This window comes from Saccostrea cucullata, unplaced genomic scaffold, assembly GCF_032062105.1.
Source record: "Saccostrea cucullata isolate Sc308-1 unplaced genomic scaffold, CSIRO_AGI_Scuc_v1 ctg1674, whole genome shotgun sequence".
NCBI classification, from domain to species: Eukaryota; Metazoa; Mollusca; class Bivalvia; order Ostreida; family Ostreidae; genus Saccostrea; species Saccostrea cuccullata.
In genome coordinates, this window is record NW_026938992.1 from 35948 (window position 1) to 48986 (window position 13039).

The 13039-nt window shown below is 33.9% G+C and overlaps 2 long non-coding RNA genes across 2 annotated transcripts; one reads left to right on the top strand and one right to left on the bottom strand.

Annotated features, from left to right (window-relative positions):
* Nucleotides 1-1369: 1369 nt before the first annotated feature.
* Nucleotides 1370-2904, bottom strand: LOC134251996 (uncharacterized). Its single transcript, XR_009988877.1, has 3 exons — nucleotides 2793-2904; nucleotides 2591-2671; nucleotides 1370-1831 (listed from the first exon to the last, which is right to left on the bottom strand). It is a non-coding gene; the product is annotated as an uncharacterized LOC134251996 (long non-coding RNA).
* Nucleotides 2905-2983: 79 nt separating this feature from the next.
* On the top strand, nucleotides 2984-12638 carry LOC134251995 (uncharacterized). The gene is made up of 6 exons (XR_009988876.1): nucleotides 2984-3175; nucleotides 6016-6111; nucleotides 6386-6472; nucleotides 8536-8673; nucleotides 9814-9918; nucleotides 11950-12638. It is a non-coding gene; the product is annotated as an uncharacterized LOC134251995 (long non-coding RNA).
* The last annotated feature ends 401 nt before the right edge of the window (nucleotides 12639-13039 follow it).

The following is a 13039-nucleotide window of genomic DNA, read 5'->3' on the forward strand; positions in this document are numbered from 1 at the left end:
CCTCAAGAGATAACTGAATGTCCATCCAATGCACTACTCAATGCTGTACACCCTCTTCCTTTTCTATCTTCCAACCTCTTTCAAATGGACTAGGTAATTCGGGATCCTGCCAAAGTCACCTGATAATTTGCTCTGAGGCAGTGCTTCTTCAAACAGTCTAAGGAAGGTGGAAGCTGGTGGCTCTCTATCTCCCCTCTTTTTAGCACAAAATATTGGTATCTTAGTTGATTCACCTTTCTGTTTGACGCCTTTGGATTATAAAGATGGAAAGTAAATACTTCTAACTGGGTCATCACATTTTCAGAGAGGTCTCTTCCCTTGGAGCATTTCTTGTATATCTTTGCTTCCAGTCGTCAGTTCCAATGCACTTGCTTTTCCTTTCCCAGCAAATGCACTTACATTGCACAGTGGAGGAGTGCAACCCAACTAGTGCCCGACATGATTCAGTTCTGATACTGTTGGCAACTTTATTTATGCCAACCATATTAGTGCGAGTTTTACTCCCACATTTTGATGGACATTGGAACTCCAACATTGTCACTGAATACCAATGTCATGATGAAAACATCAAAGTCCTCTAAACAGATTTGTATGGCACTATAGCCCTGGCTTGCCTCATGAAGACAGGCATCCATTTACCTCTTCTTGCAGGCTCCGGAGATCTGCCATCTCCTTGTGGTCTTGATATGTTATTCTATAAGATATTTCTATCAAGTTTGCATTGAGAACCTTTTCATGCACCTTCCTTTAAAACATGGCTTCATCCATATGTATTCGATAACAAAAAAGCTCTGTAATGCTATTTTTGTTGTTAATCGTGCTCAAGAAACTGCTCTTGTCTCTGACGATATGAGCGCAGGTAATGTTCTGCAGTTGATTGCCATGCTCTCTTAATTGATCTCATCTCTTGCTGTTCCTGATGAATTCTCTATTTACGTTTCAAGAACAACAACTTTCCTGTCACTGTTCACCCAGCCCTCAGTACCGTTGAAAACATCGTGTTTGCAATATTTCCAAATATAATTTGATCACCTTTCACTAAACTAAACTCGTCCCGTCAAACAGGACGCAGGCTTTTCTGGCAGTTGTTCAGCTTCAGAAACATTCTTCTTTAACGCTGCTGCTAATGCAGCTGTGCTTGTCTTTTGAAGCATCCCATCTGGTGTGTATAGAGCCTACGACAACGGTCCTTGTGGTACCTAGAAAGAATATCCTCCATTTGTTTGTAACTATCTTGTGTAATCACAATTATCCGAACAAACAAGATTCTGTCAGCTTTCAAGATTGCTCAGTTGAATTCTCATCCCGCTTTTGACTCCAGTTGCTGAATTTCTTAAGTCTTTGAGTCTAAATCAGGTCATGGTACACAGGGAAAAGTGGCTCGCATGATCTTCATGCGATTGCCTTTTCGCATGAATTTCGTGCGAAAATCATATAAAAACAATGCGAAAAGTCCCACATGTGAATTTCATGCGAATGTCCTCATACAATATTTATGCGAAATTCATGCGATTTTCATGTGACTGAAATTTCGCATGATATTTATGCGAATTCTAATTTATCTGTTTTTCATGTAAAAATCGTGCGAAATTCGCATAAATATTGTGCGATATTCATATATCAAGAAAAAAAGCAATGAACAAGGAAATTGAACATTTCAACATTTATTTAGGTTTTTCTGCCACATTGAGTGATAAACATTGCCAGTCTCTGATGTCATATTGCTTGGATGTTCCTGGGTAATCCATTGACTTTAATGATCGCTGTGTTTGGTTTACAGGCAGTTTTTCAGTACGTCTTTCTCTCAGTCTTGTGTCCTGACAAGTGTTTCCTACAAAGATTATTTATTAATTAATTAATTGATTAATTATTATATCAATTATTATAAAATACTATTACCCATACTAATATTCCAATTGTTTAGGTCAAAGGGACCAATTCCTAGATTAGGATGACATTAAATACAATAAATTCAATGATATCACTTGAAAAGTCCATGTTTTGGCAACTTGAATTACTGAGTATGTTAAATGGCACTATATGTTTAGAGTGAAACAGAAGACCATGTGTTTAGCACATTCATAACTGCATATTAGACTTTAAAGGGATGTGTCGGACACCATACAGTGTGTTATTGACCTAGCGACTCTATATATCGGGCTGCATTTGAACCATAAATGAGATAAAAAGTTTCATTTTAATTGTGATATTTCAGTTGAATGACAATAAACATGTAACTGATGAATTTTTAATATATTACAGACAACAGTAAAATACAATTACTGAAAAGATTGATTTTTTTAAATCTGCATAGAATATTTAGAATACCTCAACTGTGAATAAATTAAATGCAATATATAGTTACACTTTTTTTGCATGGACCTCAAATTAATCCCATAGAAGATTGAACCTTTTGTTTGACCTATGTCTAAATTATTTTATGGGATACACTTGGTCTATAAAAGTTGTGTTTACATGTCTCTACACATGTGTCAGAACAAAACACACTGTCTGTGTGTTGTGTTCTGACACATATGTAGAAACTTGTAATGACAATTTGTTTAAATAAAAATAACCTTTAATTACTTACTCGAAATTTAGTAAACCTTCAAATAGATGTCACTAAGCATAAAAAGGACCACTCGATTCACCTGACTGCGCTACGTAGAACCTGAAATGAGAACGCAATTCGAATTTACTCTGCAAGATTTCGTTGCAAGTTGAATTATCAATAAAAATGTGCAATATAACCACAAAATATGACAAAAAATTAACAAAGCATACATATTTACCATTGTTTCAAAGAAGTATATCACAATCGGCCAAAAGGAAAGTCTAGAACAAACCATAGAAAGGACCTCTTGCTGACTCGGATTATTTTTCTGTAACAGGAAGTGCAAGTAGAACCCTGGCTAATCGGTTTCGTATTCATCCAAGAATCGGGAATTATCTTACCATGCTTACTCTTTTTAGTATTAGTCGTTCAAATTTTTATCTTAAAAATGCATCTCCGCTTCAAAGACGAACGCAGATGACTAAGTGATATAAATTTACTTTATGGAACCAAAGCTAGTTTTTTTTTTTATGGAATGCCGTACGTCACAAATTACGTCATCATGCGACTTAGAAAGCAGAAAGAAAGAAAGAGCAGAATGTTTTCAACTCCATATTTTCTGTAAGTTTGTAAGATTCTCATCTTCTTTTTTATATCAGATGGATGTAATAACTTTATTTGGGAATATTTGTTGACAGCTTAATAACAGATATGAGGTTCAAGTGGATCTAACATTATCTATGGCAACGCATAACGTTATGTGTTGAAAATGAAAGATGGGCCTAGTACAGGTTCTCTGCTTTTCTTACAATATTATTGAAAAGGCCTATTGATAGGCCTAATGTTTTAGTGTGTTTTAATTCCTGTTGCACCGGGATTTAGTATATAAAATTACACTACAGCAATCAAATAACACACGTAGCACTATTGGGGGGGGGGGGGGGGTTGTAGATAGAATGTTGATGTTCTATTGTTAAAATGATAAAAATTAATGTCCTACGTACCCGGTGAGAGCTTGAGATTATTCTAACTACGGTGGTTGCAACCCTCCCTTTTGGATTTGCAAAAAAAAAAAAGATAATAAGAAGGAATAAGAAGAAAGTTCCAAATATTTGTTTGTTTGTGTTTTTACCAAAGAAAATGTTCAGTGAAAAGCTAATGTTGTAGGATAGGATTCTCAGGTTCTGAAATCAATATTTTCTTTTCTTTTTCAAAAACTTTTCAGGTAATCCATAGAAATATTTTTTCCTAGTTTTATCAACCTCCTCCTTTAAAAACCATACCCAAGGCCATCCTTAAAATATCCCATACGGAAAAAAAGGGCAAACAAACTACTATAACAAATTACTAACAAACCACTATGGTTTATAAGTAGTTTAATAGTATAGCAAATCACATGCAAATGAGCTAACAAACTATACTCTAACAAACTACTATCAAACCACTCTGAACAAACTACTATCAAACCACTCTAACAAACTACTATCAAACCACTCTAACAAACTACTATCAAACCACTCTAACAAACTACTATCAAACCACGCTAACAAACTACTATCAAACCACTCTAACAAACTACTATCAAACCACTCTGAACAAACTACTATCAAACCACTCTTACAAACTACTACCTGGTATCAAACCATTCTAACAAACTACTATCAAACCACGCTAACAAACTACTATCAAACCACTCTAACAAACTACTAACAAATCACTGGTGACAAATCCATCAGCAAAACACTAGATTTGAATTTTCCTTTAGAAATCCACAAGTCTTTGAAAACACCTAAAACAATCACATTTTGAAATATTCAACAAGTCTTGTTTCAGAGTATTTAAATTCCAGGATTCACAAGTTTAGCCAATGCATTAGTGCAACATTTCAACATGTTCCCTTTTGTTTAGGAGATGCAATTCCAAGTCAATGTCCATGTACTTATCACATATTCTCCTTCATGTTGTGTACATCTTCATAGTATTTTTCACCAAAAAAATGTTCTTCAAGCTGACATTTAAATATTCCCTGCTTCATCTGGCATGGAAAATGCTGCAATATTTCTTTTTTTTTCTGGCCTCATTGCAACTTTGAAAGACATCTTTTTTGTCTTATTTTCAAGTATACTTCCCATAATCCAATGCATAACTGATCTAAACTAGTAAAGGAATTAATTAGGTCAATCTGAAAATAAATAAAAACCCAAAGCTAGTAAAAAGCATATGCATCCACATTCACAGAAGGTTACTGTAGTCCAGCATTATTTTAGGTAAAAAGGAACTTCATGACATGCATTAAATACCTCTTCTGTATCCAGATCCATCTTTTAATAATGTTAATTGCTGCTTTTTCCAGTCAGGGATCTTACAGAATGATACTAACAATTTGAATGTCCCTTCACCAGTTCCTTTGTTTCTGACCTGCTTGGTGGTTTGAAAATTGGCGCAAATAGCTAACACCGGATGTAAAGATTAAGCTGTTCTTGGAAACTTCAACAATTCTAGATAATTCAACCCTAAACACATCTGTAAAGTAATTTCCCATGTGGTTAGATGCAAATGCTATACTAATAAAACACTGTTGCAAGATACCAAGTCTAACAAACTATAAAGAAATCACAATCACCAGAAATGAAAGACTAACAAACCACTGCAGCTATTTTTAGAAAAAGTGGTTTGTTAGTGGTTCATTAAATGCTATACTATCAAACTACTTTAACAAACCACAAAAATATAGTTTGTTGGTAGTTTGTTGATAGTTTAATAGTAGTTTGTTAAAAATCTTTTCCGTTTGGGATTGTTTGTTTGAAATTGCCGCCTGAAGGGTTTCAGACACAGGAGGGCGGGAGGGAAATTATTTTTTTTAATCAAAAATGAATTTAAAATTTTTAATAAAAATCTCAGCAAACAGTAAATACATTTTCTGACATAAAAAAGGAAAAAAAGAATCTACCATCAACAAAAAACCCAATTTTACATAGATCTGACACTATATTTCAGTGTTTTGTAAGGCGCATGTGATACATGTAATGGACCAAAAAAAATTGATTAAATAAAAAAAAATCTTCCTACTTTTGGTCAATAAAATATTTTCAGGAGGGAGCATTTCAATGAGGCGGGAGGCAATTCCAAACAAACTATAATTTTATTTTGGCCCAACCCAGTATCCTATTGAGTTATTCAACTACATGCAGGTGTTAAATGTACATTATAATACCCCCCCCCCCCCCTTTGAAAAATCCTTCAACCCCTCAACAAAAAAGATACCCCATTGTCCTTTCCAGAAGTACCTGTGTGCATTTCAAAATATATGCATTTGCAGATATAAAGAGGCTTACTTACATCTAGAATGCAAGACAGAAAGTCCTAGTCACTTCCCTAAAATGAGTCCTACAGTACATATATTTACTAAATATTTATTAGATTCGAAAATATTTATTAAATGTTGTATTCTATACTTACAGGTATAATTTGCTGGTAATAAGCAGATCTATGCATGGCACTCCATTATACCACACTGATAGCTCCTCAAAGATTATAAATATGATACATGTAAACAGGTAAAAAAAAATCTAATAGAGAAATATTTTTTGCAGAGCCTGTGGTATACATTGTTGGTTATTACATGTATAACAGTTTTGTTATTACAAGTATACATGTAGCAAAACCTTAACCATTCAGCTTATTTTTGCTTATCTTGCATTTATTTAATGTAAATATGTATATAATCTTTGTTAATTTATAGAATACATGTTTTAAATAAAGTGACAAAGAGATAATGACCTTAATGTTATTGATCCTACAGTACTGACATTTTTGAGTTTCTCTGTATAGGCACAGTTACTTGTCATCACAAGGATCAGAATTCAAGTACCAGAGTAGTCCTAACTCCTAAATCTTCCTGATTTGTCAAAAGTACATGTAAGTATTTTATAATATTTTTTGTTAGATCACCTGAGCCGAAGGCTCAAGTGAGCTTTTCTGATCAAAATTTGTTCATTGTCTGTCTGTCGTCGTCGTTGTTGTCATTAACTTTTCACATTTTCAACTTCTTCTCAAGAACCACTGGGCCAAATTCAACCACACTTGGCACAAAGTATATTTAGGTGAAGGGGATTCAAGTTAGTTCAAATGAAGGGCCATGCCATATTTAAGGGGAGATAATTCAGATATAGTGAAAATTTGATGGTATAATTTAAAAATCTTCTCAAGAACCACTGTGCCAGGAAAGATGAAACTTACAGCGAAGCATCCTCAGGTAGTGTAGATTCAAGTTTATTCAAATCATGACCCCCAGGGGTAGGGCAGGGCCACAATGGCCAATCAAAGTTTTATATAGAAATATATAGAAAAATTCTTTGAAAATCTTCTCAAGAAAAACTGTACCAAGTGTAGTGTAGATTCTAAATTGTTCAAATCATGACCTCCGGGGATAAGACATGGCCACAATGGGAAAGCAAAGTTTTATATAGAAATATATAGACAAATTCTTTAAAAATCCTTCTCAAGAAACACTGTACCAGGAAAGTTGAAAAGCTATATTCACGGTCATATTGATATGTAAGCATCCTCATGTATTGCAGATATAAATTTGTTCAAATCATGAGTACCCTTTGGGGTAGGGAGGGAAATGATGGGGTGTCAAATTTCTGCTCCACCCCACCACCACACCCTTTCAGTAAACTTTTCAATTCTGATCTGATTTGTGTGTTTTCCTAGCTGATGTGGTCAGGTGAGCGATGTGGCCCCTGGGCATCTTGTTTAAAATTTTGACAATTATGACTATGAAGCTGGGAATATTTCATTGAATTTTTCTCACCTAAGCCAGAAGCTTAAGTTAGCCCTTTTTATGCCCCCGTAAACAAAGTGTCGGGGTACAGTATATAGTTTTTGTCGTGTTCGTCTTTCTGTCTCTATGTCTGTCTGTTTGTTCGCAAAAACTTTAACCTTGCCCATAAATTTTGATTTATTGAAGCCATGACTTTCATATTTCACATGTGTATTCCTTGTGACAAGACCTTTCTTTGGGTACCACCAAATTTGACCTCTTGACCTTGGAGTTTGACCCACTTTTACATGAAAATTTTAAACTTTTACTTTGGCCATATCTTTTGAACAGTAGACACCAGGACATTTATACTTCACATGTGTATTTTTTATTGAAAGACCTTTCATTGGATACCAACAACCTTGACCTTGACCTTGCAGATTTCTGTACCTGTGAAAAACTTGAACATTGGCCATAACTTTTGAACTGTAAGGGATAGGGCTTTCATACTTCATATATGTAATCCTTGTGAGAAGACTCTTCATTGGATACCAAGCACTTTGACCCTTTGACCTTGACCTTTGAGTTTGACCTACTTTAAAAAACAAGCCTTTACCATAACTTTCAAAGGGTTAGGGCTAGTGCTTTCATATTTTACATATTTAATTCTTGTGACAGACCTTTTATTAAATAACAAGAACTTTGACCCTTTGGCCTTGACCATGGAGTTTGACCTACTTTTAAAAGAAAATTAACCTTGGCCATAACTTCTGAAAGGTTAGGTCTAGGGCTTCCATACTCTACATTTAAGTAATTCTATGTGGCAAGACCTTTCATTGGATACCAATTAGTAACTTAGCCTTTAGACCTTGACCTTGGTGATTTTTGTACTTATTGAAAAAACTTTAATAATGGCCTGCTTTCAAATTTCACAATTGCGTTCCAGTGAGAATATGCTACTTTTGGTGCGTACCTATTAATTAAATTTGCATTTAAGAAAAGGTTAATCTTTGCTATGTTAATGCCATACGGGGGCATCAGTGTTTCACAAACATATCTTGTTTTGGTCAAAATTTGTCGTAAAACTTTTCATTTTCATGCATTGTTGATCGAAAGTTTAAATGCATTTTATAAAATAAAAAGTACAATTGTAAAAATACCAGCTTATAAAAAGTTCTTAAATTTGTGAGATTCTCAATAATTTGACACATTTCAGCTAGTGACACAAGAGAAGAATGTGGAGTAAATGCCAATAAAGGCTCGACTGCAGGGGTATACCTGACTTCTTGGCAATTTCTGGTTATCACCATCCGATTCAGAGGAGAAGACCAACTTTAAGGTGACCCGTGCATTGGTAAGGATTGAAATTTAATTTCATTATTATGGACACTCGAGGGATGCAAGTGTCAATTTATTGTTATTTGTTTTTAGACCTATTGCTTCTCTTTTCATCAGTAGTTGTGTGTCATCAGTAACAAATTATCCATTACTGACTGAACCATTATCAACCAAATTTTGCATGGTAAAAGTGCTTCTTGAAAGAATGCAAACAAACTAAGTACATGTATACAGTTATAATGAGTAAGAGTACCATTTCCAAAATTGTACATTACGTTGCCCCTGGGTAGTAGGTTCTTAATGGTTATGGTAGACATATTAAAAATGCAGTAATTCTTTGACAGTCATCTTTTCTGCTCCTAGGTACTCAGCAAATAAACTTAATGCATGCATATATTATTTTACTCTATGTTTAGGCCTTTATATATGCCTATATGACATCTTAAAGCAAGGACTAGAGTTTCTGAAATGCAAACCAAACTTAAAGGTCAAGGTCAAAATTGTAAACATCTGAAGGAAGGTTTTGTCATAAGGAATAAACTTGTGAAATATGAGAATTTTAGTATTAACTGTTAAAAAGTTATGGCCTAGATTATAGTTTTTAAAAGTGGGTCAAACTCTTAGGTCAAGACCAAAAGGCAAAAAAAAAAAAAAACATCATTGAAGGCTCTTGTCACAATGATAACAAAATAATGTGAAGTATCAGATTGATAGCACTAACTGTTCAAAATTATAGCCTAGGTTAAAGTTTAGGGATTTTTTTGTAAAAGTGGATCAAACCCATATATCAAGGTCAAGAGGTCAAATTTTATAGTACCCCAAAAATATTCTTGTCACAAGAAGTACACCTGAGGAATATGAAGCCATAGCCCCATCCACTCATAAGTAATGGGTAAGGTTAAAGTTTTTGCAGACAAACAGACAGAAAGATCAGGACATACAGTGGGAAAAAAATATTATAACCCAATAATCTTGGCTAATGGAGGCAAAATTAGTGCATAATTATCTTTTCATGACCGTTTAAATAATTACAAAGATTCAAACTTATTAATCCTTTAAAAAGTTGAACTTGTTATTTTATTTCATAAAAAGAAAAAGAAATGAGATAAAATTCATGACCATATTTTTAGATTTATTTCTGTTCTTTGCTTTACAGAGAGCTTTCGCTGATGGACATACTTGTTCAGAAAAAATCCATGCACCTACCACTGAGCCATAGACTTCTGGCGTGCGTTTAGAAGGAACATAGATGCAATGATAGGTAAATTTTGCTTTTATTCCCTTGCAACAGATACAAATTGCATCATCAGATCTAGGTCAATGAAACGGAGACAATTATCTGAAGGTTTTTTTGAAACCTGACACAAGATTATTTTTAAGTTTAAAGTCATTTGCAGGAAAATTGTTTTCATTTTTTGTCAATAATTTTTAACTTAAGAAACATTATATACATGTATTCTTTTAATTATAATTTATGATTTTGAATTAATTATAATTTATGATGTATGATTTTTAATTTTTTAAAGATCATTTAAAATGTAGGCATTATAAGTTCAACCTTTTACCAAATTGAACTTAGGGATGATTTGAGATTGCTATATCTACATTTGTTCATATTTTATGTTATCTTGATAAATATGGAAATATTGACTTTGGAAATGCAGTTGTAAAATTCATGACTGTATTTCATTTACCAATACCCAGTAGTCATTAAGGTCTTCCGTTTCCAACGGAAGACCTTATTGTTTTCGTTCGGTTTCTTTTTCCCTATTATTATTCTTTTTTTTTCTTACCGATTTTGTGCACGCGAGTTCTCGGGAATGGCTTGACAGATTTTCACCAAACTTTCAGATCTGATAGATATTCCTCTGAACCTTGTCGGAAATTTAAGTCGTCGATGACGTCACTTCCGGTCGTGAGATATAGACGATTTTCCTATATTTAGGGGGTCAGCTTGTCCTGGAAACTCCTCCGGAACGACTTAAGATATTGACTCAAGATTTTCAGTGAAAGTAAAGGAAGGTTTGTTGAGTTGCAGGCAGGCGTCCAAATCTTTCTAGCGCAAAAGGCGCTGATGCTCGGTAGAGCCAAAAATATGTCTCAGAAATATCTCACAAAATATGACACGTTTTGTTTCATATCTTCGTATCTATTCATAATTTGTTAAAACATATTGAAGAAAAGTTGTGCAGTTTTACAAGACCTTTCATTTGAAATCAAGAAAAAAGGGCTGATCCCTAAAATGAGGGGCTCAAAGGGGTCAAAAGTATTTCATGCCTAGCTCTTTAATGATCAATATTTTGTGATACATTACAGAAGCAAAGATATTTATCTTAACAATTTGCAACAATATATTGTAAAATTTTAATCATATGTTACGTAATTAGGGTTCATAAGGGACCAGAATGCAAAATCTTTGACGCTTTATATCTCAAAAAGGGGGAATATTTTAATAAGCGATATTGAACAAAAAATGGTCAGTATAAAGTTCTAAACATTATGCATACTTTTAATTTTTGAAAATTGGCCCCTTTAAGGACTTGGAGAGGTGGCCCCTAAATATTTCCATTCAACATATCTCCATAACGGAAAGTAATCTCTGAATAAATGTTGAACAAAAAGTCTTCAATATCACAAGACCTTTCATTTTAAATCAAGAAAAAGGGTCTGACCCCTAAAATCAGGGGCTCAGAGGGGCTAAAAGTTTTTCATTTATATCTCTTAAATGATCAATATTTTGTAATACATTACAGAAGCAAAGATATTCATCGTAACAATTTGCAACAATATATTGTAAAATTTTGATCATATGTTTCGTAATTAGGGGTCACAAGGGGCCAGAATGTTAAATCTTTGACGGCTTGTATCTCGAAAAGGGGGAATATTTTAATAAGCAACATTGAGCAGAAGATGGTCAGAATAATGTTCCGAACAATATGCATCGTTTGAAGATTGGCACCTAAATATTTTCATTCAAGATATTTCTTCAACGAAAAGAAATATGTGAATAGGTGCTGAACAAAAAGTCTTCAAAATCACGAGACCTTTCATTTGAAATCAAGAAAAAGGGACTGGCCCCTAAAATTAGGGGCCAGATCACGTTCATCTATAAGTATTTGATATTGTTGAATAAATCAAAACAATTTAATCAAGTGAGAGAACTTTTGATATCATTATTTTGTAACAAAGATCATAGTCAAAATCATATCTCATCTCATCGAAATATCGGACGGAAGACCTACTTGTTGCTCGCAACGAGATCTCATCTAGTTACAATTATTTTCTCTTGCAGATGAAACAATCTCCAGACAGATGGATGGCTATGAACAAAGAATTGTCAAAAAAATTGAAGTATTCAATAAAGAAGATTAAGAAACAGAGTGTGTCCAGTTGTTTGTTCATCAAAAGAATAACTTGGATAATCATATTGATGCTTCGTCAAAATCTGCATGTGTTCAAATTAAGCAGTTTCAAAGTAAGATTGAGATAAAGCTCGATCATTAAGTCATTTGCTGGACCAGATTTTGAGATTGTACTTATTGCATATGTTTTGAATATCAGTAACAGTGAAACCTTGATGATTAGTTGTACAAATTCATATACAGATCTAAGTATTAGAATTTCCTAATACTTTTCTTTTCATGGATTAAAAGAATTGAAAGTCCAATATACTAGGAAAAATATATACCGAGTACACCACATGGATTTGATATGAATATCATATGATATTCACATGAAATTCACACGAAATTCATATGAAAATCTGTAAAGAAAGTAGCAAAAATATTCATATGAATTTCGTGCGAATTTTTATTCACATGATATTCGTGCAAATTTCATGTCAAAATCGCATGATATTTTCATGTGAATATCATGCGTGGTCCTTTTCGTCTCTTTTTCATGTGAAGAATTCGCACGATATTCATGCGAATTTCATATGAATTTCATGCAAGCCACTTTTGCCTGTGTACTCTTTATCTGGTGGATCTGCTTCCAGTTTTTCATTTCTGAAGTTTATATATGCTTCTTAACCAATTCGATATTCTATGCGACAAGTACGTTTTTATTTCCCTAAGTATAACCCTGGCAATTGAAATGCTAACAAGATCCTGCTTCTCTGCAAAAGGGTTGACCCGGTCATTCCTTTGTCAATTTAACAATTACTGACACAACCTGTTCGTCCCTCTGAATTCTTGGACGTTGCAATGCTGTATGAGATACAACTGATGATTTGTTTCCAACCATGTGCCGTCGAAGTCCTAGAAAGGAACATAAATACTCTGCAGTTATATTAAAGCGGTTAACTGCTGCTTTCAAACTGAAGCGAGCTGGCTGTTCCACAAGGTGTCTGTGTGTCTTTTTTATGTGATTTCAGAGGTATG